At 54.6% G+C, this 13,214-nt stretch overlaps 1 protein-coding gene and 1 long non-coding RNA gene across 4 annotated transcripts in view; one reads left to right on the top strand and one right to left on the bottom strand.

The window, feature by feature from the left end:
• Positions 1-1,370: 1,370 nt before the first annotated feature.
• On the bottom strand, positions 1,371-4,523 carry LOC132540503 (uncharacterized). The gene is made up of 5 exons (XR_009551715.1): positions 4,486-4,523; positions 4,270-4,333; positions 2,006-2,173; positions 1,794-1,825; positions 1,371-1,409 (listed from the first exon to the last, which is right to left on the bottom strand). It is a non-coding gene; the product is annotated as an uncharacterized LOC132540503 (long non-coding RNA).
• Positions 4,524-5,030: 507 nt separating this feature from the next.
• LCA5L (lebercilin LCA5 like) overlaps positions 5,031-13,214 on the top strand; it is a 37,188-nt gene continuing 29,004 nt past the window's right edge. For all 3 annotated transcript variants that reach the window (XR_009551718.1, XM_060198726.1, XM_060198728.1), the window contains exons 1-2: positions 5,031-5,168; positions 11,404-11,554. The gene's annotated coding sequence lies outside the window, so the exon portion shown is untranslated. The remainder of the gene's footprint in view (positions 5,169-11,403; positions 11,555-13,214) is intronic.

Here is a 13,214-nt window from a genome sequence, read left to right as displayed (position 1 = left end):
ATCCACACACACACACACACACTGTCTACACCCCCTGCCTGCATCCACACACACACACACACTGTCTACACCCCCTGCCTGCATCCACACACACACACACACTGTCTACACCCCCTGCCTGCATCCACACACACACACACTGTCTACACCCCCTGCCTGCATCCACACACACACACACTGTCTACACCTCCTGCCTGCATCCACACACACACACACTGTCTACACCTCCTGCATCCACACACACATACACACACAGTCTACACCCACTGCCTGCATACACACACACACACACACACTGTCTACACCCCCTGCCTGCATACACACACACACACTGTCTACACCTCCTGCCTGCATACACACACACACACTGTCTACACCCCCTGCCTGCATACACACACACACACACACACAGTCTACACCCCCTGCCTGCATCCACACACACACACACACAGTCTACACCTCCTGCCTGCATCCACACACACACACACACACTGTCTACACCCCCTGCCTGCATCCACACACACACACACTGTCTACACCTCCTGCCTGCATCCACACACACACACACACTGTCTACACCTCCTGCCTGCATCCACACACACACACACACTGTCTACACCTCCTGCATCCACACACACACACACACACACACACAGTCTACACCCACTGCCTGCATACACACACACACACACACACACACTGTCTACACCTCCTGCCTGCATACACACACACACACTGTCTACACCCCCTGCCTGCATACACACACACACACACACACTGTCTACACCCCCTGCCTGCATCCACACACACACACATACACTGTCTACACCCCCTGCCTGCATCCACACACACACACACACTGTCTACACCTCCTGCCTGCATCCACACACACACACACACTGTCTACACCCCCTGCCTGCATCCACACACACACACACACTGTCTACACCCCCTGCCTGCATCCACACACACACACACTGTCTACACCCCCTGCCTGCATCCACACACACACACACACTGTCTACACCCCCTGCCTGCATCCACACACACACACACACTGTCTACACCCCCTGCCTGCATCCACACACACACACACACTGTCTACACCCCCTGCCTGCATCCACACACACACACACACTGTCTACACCCCCTGCCTGCATCCACACACACACACACACTGTCTACACCCCCTGCCTGCATCCACACACACACACACTGTCTACACCCCCTGCCCGCATCCACACACACACACACTGTCTACACCTCCTGCCTGCATCCACACACACACACACACACACACACACACAGTCTACACCCCCTGCCCGCATCCACACACACACACTGTCTACACCCCCTGCCTGCATCCACTGTCTACACCTCCTGCCTGCATCCACACACACTGTCTACACCTCCTGCCTCCATCCACAGTCTACACCTCCTGCCTGCATCCACAAACACACACTGTCTACACCTCCTGCCTGCATCCACACAGTCTACACCTCCTGCCTGCATCCACACACACAGTCTACACCCCCTGCCTGCATCCACACACACACACACACTGTCTACACCCCCTGCCTGCATCCACACACACACACACTGTCTACACCCCCTGCCCGCATCCACACACACACACACTGTCTACACCTCCTGCCTGCATCCACACACACACACACACACACACACAGTCTACACCCCCTGCCCGCATCCACACACACACACTGTCTACACCCCCTGCCCGCATACACACACACACACTGTCTACACCCCCTGCCTGCATCCACTGTCTACACCTCCTGCCTGCATCCACACACACTGTCTACACCTCCTGCCTCCATCCACACAGTCTACACCTCCTGCCTGCATCCACAAACACACACTGTCTACACCTCCTGCCTGCATCCACACAGTCTACACCTCCTGCCTGCATCCACACACACAGTCTACACCTCCTGCCTGCATCCACACAGTCTACACCTCCTGCCAGCATCCACACAGTCTACACCTCCTGCCTGCATCCACACACACACACACACTGTCTACACCTCCTGCCTGCATCCACACACACTGTCTACACCTCCTGCCTGCATCCACACACACTGTCTACACCTCCTGCCTGCATCCACACAGTCTACACCTCCTGCCTGCATCCACACACACACACTGTCTACACCTCCTGCATCCACACACACACACACACACACACACACACTGTCTACACCCCCTGCCTGCATCCACACACACACACACACTGTCTACACCCCCTGCCTGCATCCACACACACACACACACTGTCTACACCCCCTGCCTGCATCCACACACACACACACACACAGTCTACACCCCCTGCCTGCATACACACACACACACTGTCTACACCTCCTGCCTGCATCCACACACACACACACACTGTCTACACCTCCTGCCTGCATCCACACACACACACACACAGTCTACACCCCCTGCCTGCATCCACACACACACACACACTGTCTACACCCCCTGCCTGCATCCACACACACACACACACTGTCTACACCCCCTGCCTGCATCCACACACACACACACTGTCTACACCCCCTGCCTGCATCCACACACACACACACTGTCTACACCCCCTGCCTGCATCCACACACACACACACACTGTCTACACCTCCTGCCTGCATCCACACACACACACACTGTCTACACCTCCTGCATCCACACACACACACACACAGTCTACACCCACTGCCTGCATACACACACACACACACACACTGTCTACACCCCCTGCCTGCATCCACACACACACACACACAGTCTACACCCCCTGCCTGCATCCACACACACACACTGTCTACACCCCCTGCCTGCATCCACACACACACACACTGTCTACACCCCCTGCCTGCATCCACACACACACACACACAGTCTACACCCCCTGCCTGCATCCACACACACACACACACACACTGTCTACACCTCCTGCCTGCATCCACACACACACACACACTGTCTACACCTCCTGCCTGCATCCACACACACACACACACACTGTCTACACCCCCTGCCTGCATCCACACACACACACACTGTCTACACCCCCTGCCTGCATCCACACACACACACACACTGTCTACACCCCCTGCCTGCATCCACACACACACACACACTGTCTACACCCCCTGCCTGCATCCACACACACACACACTGTCTACACCCCCTGCCTGCATCCACACACACACACACTGTCTACACCCCCTGCCTGCATCCACACACACACACACACTGTCTACACCTCCTGCCTGCATCCACACACACACACACTGTCTACACCTCCTGCATCCACACACACACACACACAGTCTACACCCACTGCCTGCATACACACACACACACACACACTGTCTACACCCCCTGCCTGCATCCACACACACACACACACAGTCTACACCCCCTGCCTGCATCCACACACACACACTGTCTACACCCCCTGCCTGCATCCACACACACACACACTGTCTACACCCCCTGCCTGCATCCACACACACACACACACAGTCTACACCCCCTGCCTGCATCCACACACACACACACACACACTGTCTACACCTCCTGCCTGCATCCACACACACACACACACTGTCTACACCTCCTGCCTGCATCCACACACACACACACACACTGTCTACACCCCCTGCCTGCATCCACACACACACACTGTCTACACCTCCTGCCTGCATCCACACACACACACACACTGTCTACACCTCCTGCCTGCATCCACACACACACACACACTGTCTACACCTCCTGCATCCACACACACACACACACACACACACACAGTCTACACCCACTGCCTGCATACACACACACACACACACACTGTCTACACCTCCTGCCTGCATCCACACACACACACACACTGTCTACACCCCCTGCCTGCATCCACACACACACACACACACTGTCTACACCTCCTGCCTGCATCCACACACACACACACACTGTCTACACCCCCTGCCTGCATCCACACACACACACACACTGTCTACACCCCCTGCCTGCATCCACACACACACACACACTGTCTACACCCCCTGCCTGCATCCACACACACACACACACACTGTCTACACCTCCTGCCTGCATCCACACACACACACACTGTCTACACCTCCTGCATCCACACACACACACACACACAGTCTACACCCCCTGCCCGCATCCACACACACACACTGTCTACACCCCCTGCCTGCATCCACACTGTCTACACCTCCTGCCTGCATCCACACACACAGTCTACACCTCCTGCCTGCATCCACACACACTGTCTACACCTCCTGCCTGCATCCACACAGTCTACACCTCCTGCCTGCATCCACACACACACACACACACTGTCTACACCTCCTGCATCCACACACACACACACACACACACTGTCTACACCCCCTGCCTGCATCCACACACACACACACACTGTCTACACCTCCTGCCTGCATCCACACACACTGTCTACACCTCCTGCCTCCATCTACACAGTCTACACCTCCTGCCTGCATCCACACACACACACACACACACACTGTCTACACCCCCTGCCCGCATCCACACACACACACCCTGTCTACACCTCCTGCCGGGACCCCCGCACAGTGCCCCACTCCTGGAGCGCCGGGGTGTCTACACCGCTGCGCGGCCGCCCACTGCAGGCGCTCGGCCCTGCATGCTCCCCCCTCCCGGACCGGGAGCCGGACGAGCGCTCTGAATCCGGGGTCGAGAGCACGGGGGCGGCGGCGCGGACACTGAGAAGGGCAGCGGGCGGGTCCTGCTCGCCGTCTACACCCGCGACAGTGCGCTGAGCACGGCGAGCGCGGAGCCGGGCGGCGCAGCGTCTACACCTGGGGGCCCCGAAGGGCCGGACTCGGGCGCCGCCTGCCCAGTGCGCCTGCGCGCAGCTTTCGGGACCCCGCCCCCGCCCTCCCAGGAGGCCCCGCGCGCGTCTCCAAGGCGACGCCCCGCGCGCCGGAAGTCCCGCGCCGGAAGTCGCGGCGTCGCGCCGCCTGAACCCTGGGGTGCGAGTAACCGCCGGCCGGCGCCCCGCTCGCCGCGGGCTGGACCTCGGCCTCCCGAGCTGCCTCCCCCCGGGGCCTCGGCGTCGCCGCGCAGCCGGTAACGTAGCCGGGCCCCGCCCCGGGCGGCTGGGTCCCGCGTCGCGCCGAGCTCGGGCCGAGGGCGCCGTGAGGTCGCGGCTGTTACTAGTATCCCTCCCGCCGGCGGCGGCGGTGTTGTTGGCTCGGGGATGATGGCAGGTCACTGTTGCCGTTACTGTGACTGCTGACGCTGTTGTTGCCATCCGTGGCTGAACGTTGAGGCGCGGCGGCGGGGCCCCAAGGCCGCAGGTGCGACTCGCCGGCCGCAGAAATGATGATGATAATAATAACAATAACAGTAATCGGGGGGCGGGCGGGGGCGCAGCGGGTTAAGCGCACGTGGCGCAAAGCGCAAGGATCCCGGTTCGAGCCCCCGGCTCCCCGCCTGCAGGGGCGTCGCTTCCCAGGCGGTGAAGCAGGTCTGCAGGTGTCTGTCTGTCTCTCCTCCTCTCTGTCTTCCCCTCCTCTCTCCATGTCTCTCTGTCCTATCCAACAACATCAATAACAACAATAATAGTAATAACAACGATTAACAACAAGGGCAACAAAAGGGAAAACAAATAATAACAATAATAAAAAAAAAGGACAGAAGAAGTGGCCACAAGATTCAAAGTGCAGGCACAGAGACTAGCAATAAGTCTGATGGCAATAAAAAAATGAAAATAAAATAAAATAACAATTAAAGGGACACTGTGACCTGGTTAACAGCTATTAATATGTTTCTTTATTGTTGTTCACAGAGTTTCACTGCAGTAGGATGATGTTTGCAGGTAGAGAGAGACAATGACACACAGAGAGAAAGAGCGAGAGAAAGAATGAGAGAAAGAGGAAGAGAGGAGAGAGAAAGAGGAGAGGAAGAGAAAGAGAGGGAGAGAGAGAAAGAAAGAGAAAGAGGGGGGTCAGGCGGTAGCGCAGCAGGTTAAGCGCAGGTGACACAAAGCACAAGGACCGGCAGAAGGATCCCGGTTCCAGCCCCCGGCTCCCCACCTGCAGGGGAGTCGCTTCCCAGGCGGTGAGGCAGGTCTGCAGGTGTCTGTCTTTCTCTCCCCCTCTCTCTCTCCCCTCCTCTCTCCATTTCTCTCTGTCCTATCCAACAATGACGACAACAATAAAACAACAAGGGCAACAAAAGGGAATAAATTTTTTTTTTTAAAAAATTGGGAAAAAAAAATAAAGCTGTCAGGAACAGTGACTGAATAGTTAGTGCCGGCACCAAGCCCCGAAGATAACCCTGGTAGCCATTAAAAAGAAAAAAAAGAGGGCAGGGGGTAGAGAGCATCATGGTTCTGCAAAGAGACTCTCGTGCCTGAGGCTCCAGAGTTCCAGGTTCCATCCCCTGCACCACCGTGAGCCAGAGCTGAGCAGGGCTCTGGTAACAAAAAAAGGAGGAGGGCCAGGCAGTGGCGCAGCGGGTTAAGCGCACGTGGCGCAAAGCGCAGGGACCGGCCTAAGGATCCCGGTTCGAGCCCCCCGGGCTCCCCACCTGCAGGGGAGTCGCTTCCCAGGCGGTGAAGCAGGTCTGCAGGTGTCTGTCTGTCTCTCCCCCTCTCTGTCTTCCCCCTCCTCTCTCCATGTCTCTCTGTCCTGTCCCACAACGACATCAATAACAAGGATGATAATAACAAGGGCAACGAAAGGGGAAAACTGGCCGCCAGGAGCCGTGGATTCAAAGTCCCGGCACCGAGCCCCAGCCATAACCCTGGAGGCAAAGAAGAGGAAAGACACTTTTGCTTCACGGCTAGTGAACTTCCCCACAGTAGATGGGGGTGGTGACTCGAACCCGGGTCCGGGAATGGTGGCGTGTATACCACCGCCACCGGGCCCCTGTTAAACCACCCACACTGTGCGCAGCGCCTGCTTTGCGTGGGGCTGGCCCTTTGGCGGGTGGAGCCGAGCCGAGCCGAGCCGAGCCGAGCCGAGCCGAGCCGAGCCGAGCCGAGCCGAGCCGAGCCGAGCCGAGCCGAGCCGAGCCGAGCTTCCAAGGCTCGGAGTTCCGCCCATGTGCGCGCACCAAGCGGCTCCGAGTCCCCGCGGCCTTTTCCCGGGCCTTCCCCTCTTGATCAACGCTGATGTCTAGTCGCCTTCTCGACTGTCGAGAGCAACCACATCTCCCGTAACAAAAACTTGGGGGACACGACACCCTAAAAGTGCCAGGGACCCAACTCAGGACCTCCTGTCTGCAGGCGACGCTGGACCCACCGCCATCACAGCCAGGCCGCAGCGAGGAAACAGTGTTTGTGACAGCCCTCAGCGTGAGGGCTGGGAGCCGGCATCCGGCTTCTGCACCAACACCTTCATGCCGGAGGCACCGAAGGTCTCAAGCTCTGGCCAACCCCCAGCACAGACAAGCCAGAGCTGAGCAGGACTCTGGTCTCTCTCATCCAGAAATAGAGATGTTGAGTAGCGCAAGGACCAACATAACGGTGCGGGTTCGAGCCCCCGGCTCCCCACCTGCAGGGGAGTGGCTTCACGGGCGGTGAAGCAGGTCTGCAGGTGTCTGTCTTTCTCTCCCCCTCTCTGTCTTCCCCTCCTCTCTGCATTGCTCTCTGTCCTATCTTGACGACGACGACAACATCAATAACAGTAATAAAAAGCAAGGGCAACAAAAGGGAAAGTAAATAATTTTAAAAAGAGAAAAGATTGGGGCCAGGTGTGGCATGCCTGCATAAGTGCTCATATTAAAGTGCATGCGGCCCTGGGTTCGAGCCCCCACTCCCCACCTGCGGGGGGGGGGGGGGGGGGGAACTTCACAAGCAGTGAAGCAGGTCTGCAGGTGTCTCTCTCCCTCTGTCTTCCCATTCTCTTTCAATTTCTGGCTATCTCTGTCCAATAAGTAAAGTTAATTAAAAAAGTGGCAAAACAGTGCTGGGGGACCCCTCTGCCCACAGGGTGCCCTCTGTCTGGCTGGTGCCCCGACTGGCAGCTGTCGGTTCACACAGAGTGGGCACTCACACTGGCCTCTCGGGGACACAGAGGAGGCAGCCCGCAGCCGGGAGGGGACCCATGGGGCAGTGACAGGGTCCCACGGGGGACAGCACCGAGCACAACACTGATCAAATTCAGACGGGCAACGGGCAGGCCCCACCCCCCTGCCAGGCTGAGGGTCCTGTCCCCAGGGGTGGGCCAGGTGGCCTGTTTCCCCGGGGACTTTGAGAGCAGCCCCTTCTGTGACCACAGCCTTCAGTCACCCTCTGCTGGAGGGACAGCGGCACGCTCGGCGGGCAGGCTCTTACTCGCTCTGAGCTGTGGTAATGGAAGGTGAGACCCTTATTAAAACCAAGAAGGGAGGAAAACCAGAACCCTCAGGGGGCGGGGGTGAGGCGTGCCCACCACTCTCCTGGGCAGCCATGAAGATGGGCTCCTGGGACAAGGCTTCGGATTCAGCGTATCAGAATCTCCTCAACAAAGTGGAACAAGCCAGGGCCCGGGCTGCACCAGCCACGTGCACCTCACCGCGCGCAGGGACTCAGGCCTCAGTCTCAGCCCGGGCACCTTAAGGGAGGACCGCGCACAGCACCAGGGGAAGCCCCACAGAGTGGAGCCGGGCCGTGGTGTCTGCCTCGTCCCTGATCTAGAAAGAAGGGGGCAGGGAGAGTTGGACTCGGAGTGTTGTGACAGAGCTCATGGGAGGCCCTGGGTTCAAGGCCCATCGGAACTAGGACAACTGTGCTCGGCACCAAGGCTCGGCTTTGTCTCTGAGGCGAGACCTCACGGCTCACCTGGACAGGGCACTGCGCTGCTCTGTGTGTCCAACCAGCTTGGAGCCCAGCCCCCAGCCCACTGGTGGGAGCTTTTGTGCTGTGATCACTTTGTCACGCTCTTCTCTCTCTCTCTCTCTCTCTCTCTCTCTCCTGCATTGTCTAAAAAAAGTCAGCCCAGAGCAGTGAAGCCCCAGTGATGGCCAAAAAAAATAATAAAGACGAGAGCTCATTTTAATTTTTTTCACTTACTTTTTTATTTTCCCTTTTGTTGCCCTTATTGATGATGATATTGTCATTCGATAGGACAGAGAGAAATGGAGAGAGGAGGGGAAGACAGAGGAGGAGAGAAAGATAGACACCTTCACTGTCAGAGAAATGCAAATCAAGACAACAGTGAGATACCACTTCACTCCTGTGAGAATGTCACACATCAGAAAAGGGAACAGCAGCAAATGCTGGAGAGGGTGTGGGGTCAAAGGAACCCTCCTGCACTGCTGGTGGGAATGTCAATGGGTCCAACCTCTGTGGACAACAGTCTGGAGAACTCTCAGAAGGCTAGAAATGGACCTGCCCTATGACCCTGCAATTCCTCTCCTGGGGACAGATCCCAAGGAACCCAACACACCCATCCAAAAAGATCTGTGTACACGGGAGTTGGGCAGTAGCGCAGTGCGTTAAGCACACGTGGAGCAAAGCGCAAGGATCCTGGTTCGAGCCCCCGGCTCCCCACCTGCAGGGGAGTCGCTTCCCAGGCGGTGAAGCAGGTCTGCAGGTGTCTGTCTTTCTCTCCCCCTCTCTGTCTTCCCCTCCTCTCTCCATTTCTCTCTGTCCTATCCAACAACAATGACATCAATAATAACAACGATAAAGGCAACAAAAGGGGAGAATGGCCTCCAGGAGCAGTGGATTCTTGGTGTAGGAACCGAGCCCCAGCAGTAACCCTGGAGGCAAGGAAAAAATAATAAAACTTCACGAACTAAGCATAGTCTGTATAAGATATGTCACGGATTGAGTGTGAAGTCAGAACATATGAACTGCCAAAGACGCCTGCATGTATGTACTGTATGTGTCTCACTGTATTTAAAGACGTGGGACTAGCGGAGTTTGCCGGAGGAGCGCTGGCACTATACCGGAGTACAGCTGTGCTGTCTTTCCCTGTCTCTGCCTCTCTCTCTCTCTCCACCTGAGAAATAAAAAGAATGTCAAAGTTGACCCAGGTGTAGTGAATCGTGCGTGAGGGAGGCCAGGTGCAACTCGGCAGGCTGAGTGAGTGTAGTCAGGAGGCCCCAGGTGGAGCCTTTAGATTGTGTCAGACCAAATGGTGGACTGCGGTCTCCTGCTCTCATAGAATTAAAATGCCAAAAATAAAAATGTGGGGAGTCATGGGGCTAAGCGCACGTGGCGCCAAGCGCAAGGACTGGCGTAGGGATCCCAACGCCCCACCTACAGGAGACTTGCTTTACCTCTTGTGAAGCAGGTCTGCAGGTGTCTGTCTTTCTCTCCCCCTCTCTGTCTTCCCCTCCTCTCTCCATTTCTCTCTGTCCTATCCAACAACGACAACATCAATAATAACTATATAACAATAAAACAACAAGGGCAACAAAAGAGAATAAATAAATTTTTTTAAACGTGACCTCTAAAGCATATGCCATTCTGAAGCTTGTAACCTGCTCAGAACTCCATGCTCAGTATAGTCACTAAATCTAAAACATTCATTTTTTTTAGTATTTGTTTATTTTCTCTTTTGTTGCCAGCTAAAACATTAAATGTTTTAAATTTATTTATGAGAAAGATAGGAGAGAGAGAAAGAGCCAGACATCACTCTGGTACATGTGCTGCCGGGGACCGAACTCAGGACCTCATGCTGGAGAGTCCAATGCTTTATCCACTGCGCCACCTCCTGGACCACTAAAACATTAAATTTTAAAGAACAGGAAACACAGTAATGTTCATGGAAAAAAACACAAAGTACTTGATTTCTCCTTGTTTGATTTCCCTATATTTACAATAATGGCTTAAGACCGTGACATTTATAATTTATAATGTAGAGAGAATTATCAGAGTGACCCGGAAATTGTAAAGATGTAACCCAAATGTGTCAAAAATCTCATTGGCAATAAGTAGGCTGCATTCTGTGTCTCAAGTAATTAACACTGACATTCATGCTAGGAGTAGCCAGTTCTCAGTATCAAAACAAACAAGGTGGGGACCAGGCAGTAGATATTATCAGTTCTTTTTTTTTTATTTTTAATTTCCTTATATTTCTTTTCCTTTTTGTTGCCATTCTTGTTTGTTTTTTTTTTATTGTTGTAGTTGTTGTTATTGTTGTCGTCATTGTTGGATAGGACAGAGAGAAAAGGAGAGAGGAGGGGAAGACAGAGAGAGGGGAGAGAAAGACAGACACCTGCAGACCTGCTTCACCACCTGTGAAGCGACTCCCCTGCAGGTGGGGGGCCGGGGCTCGAACCGGGATCCTTATGCAGCAGTTCTTTCTTTTATAGGCAGACTTGATTGCAAGAACTTGACAGTTTTCTTTTGTAATATCCACCCTAGGTTATTTGAAATACAGTCTTTCCTAAAGAGAGACCAAAGGATGCCCCACGGCGCCACCCCGGAAGCCTCATGAGCAGTCCCAGGAAAGAGCCCCCGCTCACCACAGCCTCTCGGTCTGCACCCACCACAGGGCAGCTTGGCGGAAGCGCAGGTACGCGTGCGAACATCCATGCTCCAGAAGCAACGTGAGGTGGTGTGTGTGTCACTGCAGAAGCAGAACTGAAATCGTTTGAACGTAGTATTCTGAACCACTTAACTATCAGATCTTGCAATATTATATTATTATTATTATTATTATTATTATTATTATCGAAGGGAGAACCAGAGCATCACACTGGTACATGCAAAACCAGAGGTTGGGGGTCGGGCAGTAGTGCAGCGGGTTAAGCGCACGTGGCGTAAAGCGCAAGGACCTGCATAAGAATCCCGGTTCGAGCCCCCGGCTCCCCACCTGCAGGGGAGTCCCTTCACAAGCAGTGAAGCAGGTCTGCAGGTGTCTGTCTTTCTCTCCCCTTCCTCTCCCGATTTCTCTCTGTCCTATACAGCAACAAAAAAAAAAAAAAAAAAAACGGGGCAACAAAATGGGAAAAATGGCCTCCAGGAGCGGTGGATAGTGCAGGCGCCCAGCCCCAGAGACAACTCCTGGGAGCAAAAAAAGGGCAGAGATTGAACTCAGGACCTCGTGCTTGAGAACCTGACACTTTTTTAACTTAGTTTTTATTGGGGGATTGATGGCTTACAGTCTACAGTAAATGTAGTAGTTGGTCCAACACTCGTTAGAAAGGACACAGGCTCACAGCTTGTGCTCACAGCTGCATTATTCACAACAGCCAGAGAGTGGAAGCAGCCTAGATGCCCATCCACAGATGACTGGATAAAGGAGTCATGCGATATAGACGCCATGGAATACTACTCTGCCATCAAAAATGATAATGTGTCCTTTGGGACAAAACGGATGGAATGGAGGTGGTGATGATGCTTAGTGAAATAAGGGAAGAGATGAGAGACGACTGCCAGGTGGTTCCGCTCACTCTAGAGATCTGATTCACATGAACTTGCCACAAAAAAATAAAATCTAAATAAAGCAAGTGTGCAAACCAAGACCTGTGAAGGAAGACCCTGGTGGTGAGCTTTATCCCTGGGGGGTGGGAGGCGGGGACACAGCTCCAGCGGTGGGTGTGGTGTGGAGCTAGACACTGCCATCTTGCAATCCTGTAACAGACTATTAATGACAAATAAAATCATTAAAAATCAATAAAGTGCCTTGTGCTGCATGGGCACAGGTATACACAGAGCTCTCTGACGGCGTGTTTGTGAATGTGCCTCACGCTCTGATCCTCTGCACCGCATCCCAGGCCACACGTGGGCAGGGACTTGAGAACAGTTCTGACACCTAGAACCGTCCCTCTGGTGAGCGGGATCTACGTCAACCCTCAAGCGATGTTTTTAATGGGACCGCCCTGATAAATGAAAACATGAGTCTGTGCGCCATCTGTGTCTGAGGAGCAGATGACCCCCCCCAAATTTCACACCCTAAAAACGACAGTGTGGGGGGCCGGGTGGGGGCGCACCTGTCACAGTGCACAAGGACCCTGACTGGAGCCCCGGTCCCCACCTGCAGGGGGAAAGCTTCACGAGCAGCAAAGCAGGGCTGCAGGTGTCCCTCTCCCTCTCTGTCTCCCCCTTCCCTCTTGATTCCTGGCTGTCTATATCCAGTAAGTAAAGAGTTAAAAAAACAAAAGACCAGTGTGGAGGGAGGAGAGACAGCATAATGATTCTGTCAGAGACTGTCATGCCTGAGGCTCTGAAGT

Source organism: Erinaceus europaeus, chromosome 9, assembly GCF_950295315.1.
Source record: "Erinaceus europaeus chromosome 9, mEriEur2.1, whole genome shotgun sequence".
Classification (NCBI taxonomy): domain Eukaryota; kingdom Metazoa; phylum Chordata; class Mammalia; order Eulipotyphla; family Erinaceidae; genus Erinaceus; species Erinaceus europaeus.
The sequence above is the reverse complement of the archived record's forward strand: the minus strand, read 5'-3'. Positions and strand labels throughout refer to the sequence as shown.